This window comes from Oncorhynchus tshawytscha, linkage group LG07 (assembly GCF_018296145.1).
Source record: "Oncorhynchus tshawytscha isolate Ot180627B linkage group LG07, Otsh_v2.0, whole genome shotgun sequence".
NCBI classification, from domain to species: Eukaryota; Metazoa; Chordata; class Actinopteri; order Salmoniformes; family Salmonidae; genus Oncorhynchus; species Oncorhynchus tshawytscha.
The window spans coordinates 39074538-39091202 of NC_056435.1; the positions used below are offsets into that span (position 1 = coordinate 39074538).

Sequence of the window (16665 nt, forward strand, 5' to 3'; positions counted from 1 at the left end):
ATAGTTTGTTGGTGATGTGGACATCAAGGAACTTGAAACTCTCAACCTGCTCCACTACAGCTTCATCGATGAGAATCCTCGGTCCTCCTTTTCCTTTAGTCCACAATCATCTCCTTTGTCTTGATCACATTGAGTGAGCGGTTGTTATCCTGGAACCACACTACCAGGTCTCTGACCTCCATACAGGCTGTCTCATTGTTGTCGGTGATCAAGCCTACCACTGCTGTGTCATCTGCAAACTTAATGATGGTTTTGGAGTCGTGCCTGGCCATGCAGTCATGGGTGAACAGGGAGTACAGGAGGGCACTGAGCACGCACCCCTGAGGGGACCCCATGTTGAGGATCAGTGTGGCAGATGTGTTGTTACTTACCCTTACCACCTGGGTGTGGCCAGTCAGGAAGTCCAGGATCCAATTGCAGAGGGAGGTGTTTAGTCCCAGGGTCCTTAGCTTAGTGGTGAGCTTTGAGGGCACTATGATGTTGAACGCTCAGCTGTAGTCAATGAATAGCATTCTCACATAGGTGCTCCTTTTGTCCAGGTGGGAAAGGGCAGTGTGGAGTGTAATAGAGATTGCATCATCTGTGGATCTGTTGGGGCGGTATGCAAATTGGAGTGGGTCTAGGGTTTCTGGGATAATGGTGTTGATGGGAGTCATGACTGGCCTTTCATAGCACTTCATGGCTACAGATGTGAGTGCTATGGGTCGGTAGTCATTTAGGCAGGTGACAGCAAGCTTCAGTCCTCCTCTTGGTACTTTTACTTCAATACAAAACCTATACAAATACAAAACCTAGGAGGCTCTTCGTTCTCACCCTCTTCCATAGACTTACACAGTAATTATGACAACTTCCGGAGGACGTCATCCAACCTATCAGAGCTCATGCAGCATGAACTGACATGGTGTCCACCCAATCAAATGTTCTGAAAATGAATCTAGTACTGAAAGCATAAGCTACAGCTAGCTAGCACTGCAGTGCATAAAATGTTGTGAGTAGTTGACTCAAAGAGAGAGACAATAGTTGACCCGTTTTCAACAAATTAATTTCTTTAAAAATGTAGGAGAAGCAAGAGAGAGAGAGAGAAAGAGAGATTTGGTCATTTATTTTCACTTTCAGTTTCACTTACTTAGCCAGCAAATGCAGCTGGCTAGTTAAGCCTACTCAAACACCTGGCTCAAATAGAGGGATGCTATGTTAGCCTCAAATTTTTCTCTCAACCTGTGTGCATCTACGTTGTAAGCTTTCATTCATAGGCTAGGTTGTAGAAACCTCATGGTGGGTATAGGGAAAATTTGAGTATTATGTAGCCTAAACCTGTCAATGTTACATTGAACTGGTTGAATGAAATATGAATGACAGTTATCCAATATGCTGTAATAGAAATAAGGCCATGCTCATGAAAAAAATGTAATGTACACCCTCATCTTAAATGGCACTGACCACCACTGGTAGTCAGTAAAGTCTTGTATTTGCCCCAAATATATAACATATTCTATTCAGGACATTAAGATAATTTCTTTGCCACATCATTTGCAGTTTTACTTTAGTGCCTTGCTGCATGTTTTTGATTGTTTATATTCTGTAAAGGCTTCCTTCTTTTCACTGTTATTAATGTTAGTATTCTGGCATAACTACAATGTTGTTGATCCTTCCTCAGGTTTCTACTATCACAGTCATTAAACTCTGTAACGTTTTTAAAATCACAATTGGCCTCTTGCTGAAATCCCTGGGCAGTTTCTTTCCTCTTCGGAAACAGAATTAGGAATGTATCTGTATCTGTATCTTTGTAGTGACTGGGTCTATTGATACACCATCCAAAGTGTAATTAATAACTTCACCATGCTCATAGGTATATTCAATGTCTGCCTCCTTATTTTCAAGCACGGTGGTGACTGTATCGTGCTAAGGGTATGCTTGACATCAGCAAAGACTGAGGAATTTGTCCGGATAAAAAGAAAGGAGATGGAGCCATAGCCTTGACAAGTAGGGGTGCTGAGGGTGCAGTAGCACCCCACTAATAAATGTAAATTTATCAGGGGTGCTATGTTGACAAAAATCTCCTCAGCACCCCCTGGAGTTACACTTCTTTCAGCAAAAAAAACAGCAGTTGCTATGGGCTAAGGAATGAAAACACGGGACATTGGAAAAACATTGCCTGGTCTGATTAATCCCGGTGCCTGCTGTTTCACGCTGATGGGAGGACTAGAGTATGGAGAATACCACGAGTACATGCATCCATCATGCCGCATATCAACATTGTAGGCTGGTGATGTGAGGGTATGTTTTCATGGCATATATTGGGCCCCTTGATAAAAGTGGAGCAACCTTTGAATGCCACAGGATATCTGAACACCATAGCCAATCAGGTGCATCCCTTCATGGCAGCAGTGTATCCATCTGCAAATTGATTTTTTTCAGCAGAATAATGCCCCATGCCACAAGGCTAGGATGGTTCCATGAACATGGCAGTGAATTCAGCTTACTACAGTGGCCTGCCAAGTCACCAGATCTCAATCCAATTGAGCATCAGTGGGATGAGATGAAACAAGCTATTCGGAGTAGAGGTCCAGTACCAGCCAACTTGACACATCTCTCTGGGTAATATTGGAGTAAACATGTGCCAGCATCCCTGTGGAACACTTTCGACACCTTGTAGAGTCCAGGCTCCGATGAATTGAGGATATACTGAGGGAAAAAGGGGTTGCAGCTCAATATTTGAAAGGTGTTCCAAATGGTTTGGGCACTCAGTGTATACCAGTTTTGGCACAGGTATAACCAACTATTTTTTATTTCACCTTTATTTTACCAGGTAGGCTAGTTGAGAACAAGTTCTCATTTACAACTGCGACCTGGCCAAGATAAAGCAAAGCAGTGTGACACAGACAACAACACAGAGTTACACATGGAATAACATGGAATAAACAATAAACAAGCCAAAAACACAATAAACAAGTCAATGACACAGTAGAAAAAAAAGAAAGTCTATATACAGTGTGTGCAAAAGGCAGGAGGAGGTAGGCAATAAATAGGCCATAGAAGCGAAGAATGGCAATTTAGCAGATTAACACTGGAGTGATAAATGAGAAGATGATGATGTGCAAGTAGAGATACTGGTGTGCAAAAGAGCAGAAAAGTAAATAAAAACAGTATGGGGATGAGGTAGGTAGATTGGGTGGGCTATTTACAGATGGACTATGTACAGCTGCAGCGATCCGTTAGCTGCTCAGATAGCTGATGTTTAAAGTTGGTGAGGGAAATATAAGTCTCCAGCTTCAGCGATTTTTGCAATTTGTTCCAGTCACCGGCAGCAGATTACTGGAAGGAAAGGCGGCCAAATGAGGTGTTGGCTTTGGGGATGATCAGTGAGATATACCTGCTGGAACGTGTGCTACAGGTGGGTGTTGTTATCGTGACCAGTGAACTGAGATAAGGCGGAGCTTTACCTAGCATAGACTTATAGATGACCTGGTGCCAGTGGGTCTGGCAACGAATATGTAGCGAGGGCCTGCCGACTAGAGCATACAGGTCGCAGTGGTGGGTGGTATAAGGTGATTTCGTAACAAACTGATGGCACTGTGATAGACTGCATCCAGTTTGCTGAGTAGAGCCACATTTCTGTAAAAGGCACATGACTGCCAGATGAAAGTTGCCAAAAGGCACCTAAAGGACTCTCATACCATGAGAAACAAGATCTGGTCTGATGAAACCAAAATTGAACTATTTGGCCTGAATGCTAAGCGTCACGTCTGGAGGAAACCTGGCACCATCCCTACGGTAAAGCATGGTGGTGGCAGCATCATGCTGTGGGGATGTTTTTCAGCAACAGTGACTGGGAGACTAGTCAGGATCAAGGGAAAGAATAATGGAGCAAAGTACAGAGAGGTCCTTGATGAAAACCTGCTACAGAGCCCTCAGGACCTCAGGCTGGAGTGAAAGTTCACCTTACAACAGGACAATGATCCTAAGCACACAGCCAAGACATCATAGGAGTGGCTTCGGGACAAGCCTCTGAATGTCCTTGAACATCTCTGGAGAGACCTGAAAATAGCTGTGCAGCGACGCTCTCCATCCAACTTGACAGAGCTTGAGAGGATCTGCAGAGAAGAATGGGAGAAACTCCCCAAATGCAGGTGTGCCAAGCTTGTAGCGTCATACCCAAGAAGACTTGAGGATGTAATAGCTGCCTAAGTTGTTCAACAAAGTACTGAGTAAAGGGTCTGAATACTTATGTAAAAGTGATATTTCAGTGGATGTTTTTATACATTTGTAAAAAAAAATCTAACAACCTGTTTTTGCTTCGTCATTATGGGGTATTGTGTATAGATTGATGAGGGGAAAAATGATTTAATCCATTTTAGAATAAGACTGCATCGTAACAAAATGTGAAAAAAGTCAAGGAGTCTGAATACCGAATGCACTGTATATACAGCACAAAGTCTAATGTTTGGACACACCTACTCATTGAAGGGTTTTTCTCAAAAAAAATTCTCTACATTGTAGAATAATAGTGAAGACATCAAAACTCTGAAATAACACACATGGAATCATGTAGTAACCAAAAAAGTGTTAAACAAATCCCAAAATATTTTGTATTTGAGATTCTTCAAAGTAGCCACCCTTTGCCTTGATGACAGCTTTTTACACTCTTTTTTTTTTAATGTAAAAAAATAAATATTCATTGAATATTTGAAACATACAATATACTTGCATTGAAGCTGCTCAACAGCTACATCATACCAGTCATCCAACAGATTCCCATTCAGAGTGATACACAAAAGCATCCAGGTTCAATGCCCTGCTCAAGGGCAGGTTGACCGATCTACCACCAAGCCAAAAAACGTGAACCCGAAACCTCCAAGATCCCTCCACAGTTCCGCAATAGCTGTCCCTCAATAGCTTTTCACACTCTTGTCATTCTCTCATCCAGCATAATGAGGTAGTCACCTGGAATACATTTCAATTAACATGTGTGCATTGTTAATAGTTCATTTGTGTAATTTCTTTCCTTCTTAATGCATTTGAGCCAATCAGTTGTATTGTGACAAGGTAGGGGTGGTATACAGAAGATAGCCCTATTTGGTAAAAGACTGAGTCCATATTATGGCAAGAACCGCTCAAATAAGCAGTGAAAAATTACAGTCCACATTACTTTAAGACATGAAGGACAGTCAATCCAGAAAATTTCAAGAACTTTGAATGTTTCAAGTGCAGTCGCAAAAACCATCAAGCGCTATGATGAAACTGGCTCTCATGAGGACCACCACAGGAAAAGAAGACCCAGAGTTACCTCTGCTGCAGAGGATAAGTTCATTAGAGTTACCAGCCCAATGCTTCACAGAGTTCAAGTAACAGACACATCTCAAAATCAACTGTTCAGAGGAGACTGTGTGAATCAGGCCTTCATGGTCGAAATTGCTGCAAAGAAACCACTACTAAAGGACACCAATAAGAAGAAGAGACTTGCTTGGGCCAAGAAACACGAGTAATGGACATTGGACCGGTGGAAATCTGTCCTTTGGTCTGATGAGTAAATGAAAAGCAGTCAACAAGTGCTCAGAATATGTGGGAACTCCTTCAAGAATGTTGGAAAAGTATTCCAGGTGAAACTGGTTGAGAGAATGCCAAGAGTGTGCAAAGCTGTCATCAAGGCACAGGGTAGCTACTTTGAAGAATCTCAAATATAAAATATATTTTAATTTGTTTAACACTTTTTTTTGTTACTACATGATTCCATGTATGTTATTTCATAGTTTTGATGTCTTCACTATTATTCTACAACGTAGAAAATAGTACAAATAAAGAAAAACCCCTGAATGAGTAGGTGTGTCTACACTTTTGACTGGTACTGTATATAAACACACACTTGGAGTCAAAGTATCAATGCAATATTGTCTAAAATAACATTGTGATATGTAACTGTGTCGATATTTCCCCCCCATCACTGCATTCCTGATAAACATAACATTCATTGTGTCTTGTGTACAAGTTGAAGAGGGGCAGCTGCGGGATTTTGACATAGGCTAGGCAGAAGCTGGGCAAATCAATTTCCTTTGGAGACAATTACATTTGTTTAGGAAGGTACTATTCAATATGAGCTCTACATTCGAATTTACTTCATAATACCAAGTTACAGTGAAGAAATTCCATCTTTAGTGTCATGTGGTGGATATCTCCAGTAAGCTCTGACAAGGTCTGTCTGTCTGTGTAGAAACACCTCAGGTTTAGTTGGGCTTAAATTCAACAGGGAGGCTTACATTCTGTTTTAATGCTAGTACTGCACAATATTGATCCTTCAAGTGCCATAAGCCCTACATTCTGAGGAAGCTGAGAAGATACAATTATATCCTTTCTCACCACCATCTGTTCCTATCCTTATGAATCAGTAGTTCAGTTGGACTGATTTTACCATCAGATGTCACACAGCCAAGCACAGTGAATACACCATCATGGCTCCTCAGGCATTGACTAAAGCACAGTGTCTCCAGACTGACATGAACAACTGGGGTAGTTATAATACCATGGAACTGGTGTGGTGCTGGGTTGATACGAACTGCTGCCATCGGCGCAGATCCCTTACTAAAACGCTAAACATAAACTACTGTAAGTGTAAAGTAGTGTAAGTGTACACCTCCATAACATCAAAAGCTCTGTGCAATAAAGCGGCAGACTGCATTATCATTGTTGGGCAACATAAAACACTGTGGAGAGGCTGCAGAGTGCATGGCTTTAATTGGCTCATGTTAACTGGTTGTAGAGGCAAACGAGGCCTCCGTCTGAGGCGCTCCATCAGAGGCGTTGTTAGAACAACATCTAATGAGGGCTGCAAACTATGCTTTCTTCCATTATTAACAGGAATTTGCTCAACTGCAGTGAGAAAACAAAACCATTCCCAATGATGAACCAGCCCAAAATGTCCTGCTATCGTGCGGCCCAAAATGTTCTACTACATAGATGCCAGTGCTACTGACTGTATGAGAAAAATGTATGGCAGAGTTTGTGCTCCACCGGGTCTCCTTCTCCCTGCTTCGAAAGCTGCGTAAACAAGGAGACCTGATTTGTAGTGTCTAGGACATATTTCAGCAATATCATGTCAAAAGAGGGGGAGAGTGAGAGCAGAAACTGTAATGACAATATGTAGTGTTTCATGTAGATGATGCTTGTTAAGAACGAAGACTGGTGATGCAATAGTGGCAGGACACCAGAAAAATGAATTGGGTCCATGTTTCATGTATTGTTTCAGTCGATGTTAAGCTGACACCTACATTGTGTTCTTTTGAACTGCAGTATGACATAAGCTTGCCCACAAAAACAGGGAGTAGGGATGGGTACTGAGCAACTATATAATATGGCATTAATACTCTATTAATACAACAGAATGCCCAGAAGGCTCTGCGTGTTTTCACCACTTCAATGACTTCTAGGCAGCAAGTCTTTTTCTGGTAATTTGTTCACTCCTGCCTTTTCACTTATGGTGAAAGGCATACATGTAATTAGCAGAAATACTAGTTCTGGTCAATATGTTCCATTAAATGGTAAGCTATTTCATAATGCAGCCAAGGCCTTAGTCTGAATATAATATGTGAATCTATAAATATAAAATGTAGATGCAGACTTTACACACTCTGATAATGTGTAATATGAGACACTCGCTGGTGTCAATTAAAGCTGTTGAGTAGAGAAGCGGCTGAGCTGATGCTGGGAACATTGCCTCTTGTCTCTCAGCCCAATCTGCACATCAGAGTGGGTCAATGAAAGTCAACTCCAACTCAGAAAGAAAAACATTGTGAGAAAGGAGATCAGAAGAAGAACATTTCACCGATATAATCCAACTATCATGATATCGTAACTGAATATAATCTATAACATTTTAGAAAGTGGTTTAGTTATTCCGGCGTCGAGTGGTTGTCCTCTGTAACATTATTGTAACAGTCTGTTATGTGGACATAACCATTTTAAAGAACTCAAACAGGTTATTGTAACATAAGCATCAGTCTCTATAAAGCCTAAATGTAGAGTGCATCTTTTTGCTCCTAAATGCTTCATTTCCTGTGGCACTAACAATCTAAATGGCATTCCTGACAGCACACTGATGCTACACATAATTGCTGCATGACTGAGCGTTATGTTTGTCACATCTTACAAACACCAAGAGAATCATGATGAGTCCATGACTAGTATGACTCCATGAAAAGTACATTTTTATCCCCCAAATAATAGGGTTAAGCATGTCATGATTTGTCATTGAATCAATTTCCAAAGGGGTTGGTTGAGGAGTGCTCTGAGTGGTGTGAACCAGGAGTATGACTGGCTCTTGATTTATGCTGCTGAAGAACACAATCTGGGCCTGTGGAGCAGGTCTTGCTTTGTAAACAGGATGCTGGGAGATGATGCGTTTTTCAATCAGAGTGATTTACTGTTTAATGACACGCTTCAGCTTGGAGAGTGTCAGCGCCGTCCTCTGTAATCCTGCCCCCTCCCACAGGCCCATGCTGCCACAGTGGATAGCAATCAGGAAGAACTCATATCACCAGGACCTCATTCTGAAGAGCCCTGGGCGAGTGGAATTATCTCTCCGTCGCCAGTACAAGGAGTCTGGGGCAGTAGGGAAGCGCAGCCAGGCAGGCTACTTAGCCACGTGTGCCTCGATGCACTGGCATATCTGCCAATGGCACAGCTGACCAGGCACAGTCTAATGAAACCACAGAGCTCTCTCTCTTCTCTCTCTCCCTCTGTCTCTTTTTCCTTTTTCCCCCTCTCTTCCTCAATTTTTGCAAAAGCCTGACTCCCAGAGTATGGTCGCGGTTGACCACTAGTATGACGTGCTAAAGTTCCACAGGGACTGTGAGAGTCAAGTTTTCTCCCAATAGGTGCAAATCATTCTCAGACTGCTGAGTCTGATTGGAGGAGTAAAAAATTGAATTGCATGTGCAAAACTAATGAGCCCTAAGCTTGTGTGCCTTATTCTGGAGATTGTACCAATGCAAACAACTCAACTCTAATGGATGATATAATCTGTTGAGGCAAGTGGAAAGTTGAAGTCCTTTTTGGGGTGGCATGGAAGGTTTTTTTGCTATGCAAATGGTTTTATTTCTATTTATGGACCTACAGAACAAGAAAAAAGAAAACAGATTGCCTTCCAAAAATGACAGTCCAGGGAAATCAAAGATAGACAGTTTGAGGCAAACCGAGATTGATTTGGAGAAGGTTTTCCCAAGCAATTTTGTCTCAGTGTATGAAACAGTCAAAAATCATAAAGGTAGGGGAGAAAAAAGGCTGCTTCTTTGACTTGACATTGGCAATTATTTTCTGAAATACAAAATGTATGAAAACAAAATTACTATTTTGATCACTGTATCTGCTGAAGAAATAGAAAATAAATAATGTATGGATTACAATGGCAATGGCTTCCTTTTCACACGGTATTGTTCTTAGCCCTAGGCTATCTTAGCCCTAGGCTAAGACTGGCCCGGAGCTAGCTTATCCTGTGTTCACACAAGCATTTGTTAACCTTTTTGTGAAGCTTTAGCCCTGGGCTAAGGTGTGGTGTGAACATGCCTAAAGAAACCTGTCACAACATCTCATAATAGAATTGTGATTAAACATCCAGAGATGAAGATGGTCTACTACACTCAATCAAAACCTTTTGCTCAGACATCGAGTATACAAGGTTTTCCTTACCTTAACGATAGCATTTCACAGCACCATGTTGACCTCTAACCTAACACTTGTGTTCAACATTTTTTATCTTTCAATGAACAGCCCTAAAAAACACATTTCTTATCAAATAAAAACCAACATGGAGCCTGGGAAGAGCCTTGCAAATAGACATTCCAATCTGTTTTAATAAGGTAAAAAGGACCCCACTTTACGATAAATCCAGTCTTCTTACCTAACGACAAGCCAGTCAGTCCACAGTTACCCAGGGAGCATGTTGTCCCGGTAACCCAGAGAGATCAATCACTGTTTGTGCATTCAATCTGCTCCCCTTCACACCTATGCTGCTGCTAAAATGATTAGTGATTAGATGTATTACTACCACTATGCTGCTGTTCATTGATTGTTGATTTACATTACCATTAGAATCTACCTATATATCCTGCTACTGGTCACTATTACTCCTGTTTACATGTATATATTACCAGTAGTCATAATTATATATTCCTGCTACCAGTCACTTTTCAGCCTTGTTTACATGTATATCCACCTATCATAACTACACTGACACACACACACACACACACACACACACACACACACACACACACACACACACACACACACACACACACACTTAGACTTACATACACACACTCACCACCATGCACACCCACCCACCACCACATACTGTTTATTATTATTATTATTAATCCTGCTACTAGCCACTTTCTCCAAATCCCCGCCTACATGTACATACTGCATCTACCTCAATACTCCAGTATTTGGTACTGGCACTGACCCTGTATATAGCTTCCTCTCTTCTTTCTTATTTCTCTTGATTTCTTTTCTTATTAGTTATACTTTTTTGATATTGAATACTGCATTGGGTAGGGCTTGCAAGTTAAGCATTTTACTGTACTTGTGCATGTGACAAATAAAACTTGAACTTGAACAATCTGGAGACCTCTGCATCACTACAGGTCATGAGCGATGGCAGGAAATGAAAGAGGAGACGGGGGCAGTGTAGAGAAACTGCCATTCTCAATTGTCAAATGGGCAGATTCGAGGAACGCATGCTGCATACAGGAACATAAACTGCAGAGTCCATCTATCAAAGTGGAATTGCTGCTGTTACATTTCATGGAGTAGAGTGAACCCTGTTTCACTGTTCATTTGCAATCTCTCCAATGGTGTGCTCTTCTCACTTCCTTCTCTTGCATGCCTCACTCTAAATAAAGTACCACACTCGTCACATCCAAAGACCACAGGCAGTAAGTAGTCTTTCACAGTTAAAAACCACACAACTACTGAGGGTGAAAACAATGTATTTCCAGCTTGTCTTGATGTGTCCAAAGAATAGAAAAACCAATGTTCGGGGACTGGCCTCAATTATGAGATCAAACCGCCTTTCGAGTGTGCTTGAGTGAGCCTTGCCGGGTTGCAGTGTTGCTAGTGCTCATCTCCCTTGCGCTGTATAATGTATTTCTATTAACTCACTTGGCCCCCAAAACAAACTTCCCTGAAGTTGGATCCTTGTCTCTTTGCTTATGGCCCTGCATGTGTACTTCCCTCTCATACTGAAGCAATGCTACAAGACACCACCGGAAAAAACTCTATCCACTCTCCATCTAAATGGGGACACAAAAGACACATTGTGCCTGACGTAATGAAGAACTGGATCGCATAATCTACAATCTACGCCTACACAATCATGATGCAGCTTAGGGGGTGCTGGAATCAATTTATAAAATGAGAGAGAGAGAGGATGCCGACTATTTCACAGGAAAAACACTTACATTATTTTCTATAAGGCCAGGCTGAAATTACATTTTTTTGCATCTACCTATCAAGTTTGAGATTTGATGGTATTTTGTTCCATTAATATTAGTATTTTCAAAAAGTAAACATAAAAATGTTAAAAACTTGATAAAAATGTATATTTACTTTAGTTTATCATACTACCGTTATCAAAATTGTAATGAATTTTAACTGCTTTATAATTGACATACATCAATCATTTCAAAGCTCACTACATTAAATTACACATAATTGAAAAGCCCAATTCATAGAAAATGTTAACCACTGGACTATATTTAGTAACTTAATTTGAAGAGATAGTGATTGGGTCTAAGCATACTGGCGTTTGAAAGTCTAAGTTCAGTGTACTTGTCTTTAACCTTTTACACTGGTCGGAATTGGCCTAATTGGATAGGGCTAAATTTAAATGTTTCTTACAGAATAAATATGAAATGCATAGCCATGGTAGCAGCTGAAAAGGAACAATTTCAATGCACTTTTATGACTCAAAGAAGAGTCTTCAGCTATAAGGTGCTTTTTTGAGCTCTCCTAGCTGTGCCGTTGAGGAGCTAGAGCATGCAAACTTGTAGTAGTTTTGTTTGGAACACAACTCCACATCCCTACCATCACCAATTACTGTTGTTGTTTCATGCAATCGAAAAATGGCCCATTATAAATCACAATCTGAGTCACATGGGCATCATTTGAAAGCTTGTTCTATTGCCAACATGACTAGCAAAGTCATAAAATATGATATTACAGCGTTAAGCTTTCACAATGCAATTCAGGGAAACAGATAATTGTGGTGCGCATAGAAAGTCATGAAAGCATTCAGTTGCATTTTTCTTTGGAGAAATACGTTTTGCGAATATGTCTTTAGTATTTTACAGATACAAAGATGGAAAAAGTATTTATCAACAATCTTCTCTGGACAAGTCCAGTCCTCATTTGCATATGTTAATACAATCTTTCAGAAAAAAATATATATAAAAAAGTATTATTTGTGTCGACATTCATCTGGTAACAGTTGGGGAAAAAATACCCTATGACGACATGGTGCCTGGCCTGATGTGCTTCCCAAATGCAAAAATACTCTGAGGGTTTGGTTGACATATTGGACAGGAATACATCAAACAGTGGGCTAATTAAACTGTGCAGCTATGATTATTACAAAATACAACAAGGAGAAAAAATAAAGATGGTCTACAAAGACTGAAAAGACCTGGTTTAAGGTCTGGTGAAACAGCAACACTTTCTGTACATTTTAGTAATTTAGCAGATGTTCTTAGCTTGAAGGTAGGGAGGGGAAGTTCCCCATGTTGTTCCATATAGAGGTGGACAATTATTATTCTATAGGGTTACAGGTTGGAGAGGCTTTAGTTTCAGACCAGGCCTAACATACCTGTTTCAAAGAATCAGCTAAATTATCAATTCAAACCACAACGAGAGTTGTTATTATTATACCTCTGGACCACAGTCTTCGTGGCCATACAACAATAGTCATGATTAACCTCTCCATTTGTGCCACCCGGGTAACAGGTCAAGCAGAGTTCAGGTGCAACACTTGAGGCACTCTGTCTCTCATTGTTTTAAAGAGTGGGAGAGAAGGGAGGAGAGATCCCAAGTAGCTTTTATTGGCTGTGCTTGGTTAGCTAGGGAGGAGTGATCTTGGTGTGTCCGGAAGTGAGATGGAACGTTCTGGCTGTGTTTTAAGCTGCACCGCTCCCCAGTGATCCACAGGACCATGCACCTGCTGGCCCATCACTCCCCTCAACCAATCTGTCGCGCGGCAGTGGGGGTAATCTGGGGTTGGATATTTGATCAAAGGGCCTGAGAGGCGAGTGGGGGTTTGTTCATCACTCAAGGGCCAGGCAAACTGGTGAGGAGGATAAAAATGAAACACGCATGCCGATTTATCAGCACTGCGGCAAGGATTAAAAGACTGCCAGCCTCCTGCCTGCGTTGCCAACCTGCTGCCGGCTTGCTTTGTTTCAGCAGCTTTTAAACCCCCTCTGTCTCTCAAGATGTGCTTCATCACTTCAGTAGAATTATGCCTTCTTCTCACCCACATCGCAGAAAAAGAATTGCATGGCGGAGCAGAGATAGAACGCTCTGCTTATTGATACAAATCACCTCTATCAAGGTACATAAGCATTCTGGTGAGAAGAGTAAAGAGCTTTTTTCATAACTCAACCTCTGCCTTCATATGAAGGAGAAAGGAGCACACCCAAACCCAATTACAGGGTTTGTTTTGATTCAAACAGAGGCCCACATGCATACTGATAGATCATAACCACCCCCCACCACCCCACCATCATCCCCTTCTGTATTTCTCCTACACTGCAGTCTACAACCAGTCCTGCCATGCTTTTGTATTGTGGAGAATATCATTCAATTCGGTTGCAAAATCCAAAGTAACTACTCAGCCCAGGCTGGAATTATTCATTACGAAGGGAAGGCAGCGGCAAGCGGACCTGTATTAAAATTTGACTGAAGAGGAGACAGCTGTCCCTGCCCACGTTCTTATGTGATCTCTGCTTAGGGAGCAGGCTGGTATTTCCAAAACCCCATCTGAAAACAAATTAAAGAGGATTAGAGCCTGCCACTGCAGCTCCTCTGCTCTCCATTGTAGGAAATATAAGGTCCTGCCTGGTGGCCAAAACTGTGACCTTCACACCAAGTTCCAGGCCTCAGTAACAGGGGCAGAGCGGGAGGGCTACATGTGAAGACTGAAACTAGTTTTGTCACATAGCAAGAATTGAAAGTAAGAAGTCTTATTACCGTACTTGTATAAGGTACTGTTGCCATGTAACTTCCGGAGAATGGCTGAAATTGCACTTTTACAACACAGTAATTTTCATGACTGCACGTTTGTTGGTAATATTCACTGAAATGTTAGAGGACAGATAACAAAGGATGTTATTGAACTGAAATCATCATACACTTCAGTAGCCTATATGTGTTTTATGATTAGCCTACAATTAATCTAAGCTGCTCTTGTAAGCAAGAATTGCCATTGTGGTTAAAATGATAGATACAGGTTCTAAACTTGTGAGGAACATCTGCAGAGGATCTAGCATGTCTATATAACTGTGATGAAACCACACCAGAATTCTTCTTAGCAGGTCATATATAAATACTGTATGCTTTTCACACACAACAAAACATGTTTGTCGCAAATAGGAGTCATGCCAGGTATCATAACCCTTCAACTAAACACAATCAACATGTCACAATAGCAAGGAGATTACTGCTTCTTAGTTATGCAAATCGACTACACGTCTTTCCCCACTCACTGACCGTTAGAGTCCCAGTGATCTGACGGATGTCAATGCATCCCATCCCTACAGCTGTCCTACCTACTTTGACTTGAACCAAGGGCATCAGTACTGATTAGACAGACACTGGTGTGATCATCTTTCAACACATTTACTCTGTGGCTACATGTATACCTAACATTAATCAGCCTTCATGACCTTTGGGGTCACATGTATAATTCTGTTGTCCTTTCACCTGCATAACCCCCCCCCCTCTCCTTCCCCTGATACACAGGTATGAATGTGAGATGAGCTACTTTGTCTTTATCCTGTAGGGATCCTACTCAGGATTAGAAATACAGAGAACTGACAGTGATAACAGTAATAGTGGATGCCAGTCTAGTCAGAGCCTGGGGATCAAAGTGCAGAGGTTTAGAATTGAGGAGTGGACAATCTGAAAACAGCTAAAAGAGATCGCTCCATTATATTACCAACCAGTGTGTTTCAAGATAGAGGGGAATCTCACTGGCTGACAGTTCTAGTTTTCACTTTTCTGCAGGGCTGAATTGGCAACATTTATTTTACTATGTCAGACCCACTTTCCTAATCTTATGAACCTCAATTAACTTCCTCCATCCTAGCTCTAGTCTAGTGCTTCTGCAGCTCTTTTTGTTTATATTTTTTATAGGTGCTGGTTCACAAACTTAGCATGAAGATGGAGCAGTGGCAAAAAGATAGAGAGAGAGAGAGAGAGAGAGAGAGAGAGAGAGAGAGAGAGAGAGAGAGTGAGAGAGAGAGAGAGAGAGACAGAGAGAGAGAGAGAGAGAGAGAGAGAGAGAGAGAGAGAGACAGAGAGAGAGACAGAGACAGAGACAGAGAGAGAGAGAGAGAGAGAGAGAGATGACACCGCCATCACCACTTGCCTATAGTGAGGGGAAATGGGAAGCATTGGTATTCACAGACATGTCTCCATTTTGGATCTCCTTCAGCACTTGGCCGCGGCCAACTGCAGCTCTAACACATGCACATCTTCCCTCACACTGTTAGTAAAAGAGCCACTGTGTTAATTGGGCTAAACTGCATTAGGAGGGAAGGGGAAATTAATGCACGGCTCTAAGCAGGAATGGATTAATCACATCTGTCAGGTTTATGAGATCAAAGAAGACGTACAGTGCGTGTGTCTGTAGCGTTTTATTTTCTGTTTGTATCTGGTGCACTGGACAGCTTGCTCTACTTAATGGAAAAAAATCGACATTAAAATCACTATGTGTGCTATTTCCACATAGCAAATCCTACAGTGCGTGTCGGTATGTTATACATGTGAGGACAGACGCTGGGAGATGAGAAGCAAGTATAGGGAGTGAAAATGTAATGGATAAACGGACATATAACAAAACAAGAACAGCGTCTCAACAGGGGGAACAAAACAACATTAATGCAGACACGGAGAAGAAACTGAGGAAGTGACAGATCAAATCAAATCAAATTGTATTGGTCACATACACATGGTTAGCAGATGGCCTTTCTAGGGAGTTTTTAGGGAATTTTTCCTAGCCACTGTGCTTGCTGTTTGGGGTTTTAGGCTGGGTTTCTGTACAGCACTTTGATATATCAGCTGATGTAAGAAGGGCTATATAAATACATTTGATTTAATGCGAGCGTAGCGAAATGCTTGTGCTTCTAGTTCCGACTATGCAGTAAAATCTAACAAATTCACAACAACTACCTTATAAACACAAATACACACTAATGTAAAGGGATGAATAAGAATATGTAGGTATAAATATATGAATGAGCGTTGGCGTGCGGCATAGGCAAGATGCAGTAGAGGGTGTAGAATACAGTATATACATATGAGATGAGTAATGTAGGATATGTAAACATTATTAAAGTTTATTAAAGTTTTATTTAAAGTGACTAGTGATACCTTTATTAATTCTGATTATTTAAGTGG

At 41.3% G+C, this 16665-nt stretch overlaps 1 protein-coding gene across 2 annotated transcripts in view; it reads right to left on the minus strand.

The window, feature by feature from the left end:
* igsf21a (immunoglobin superfamily, member 21a) overlaps nucleotides 1–16665 on the minus strand; it is a 265545-nt gene that overhangs the window by 173134 nt on the left and 75746 nt on the right. The window lies entirely within an intron of this gene.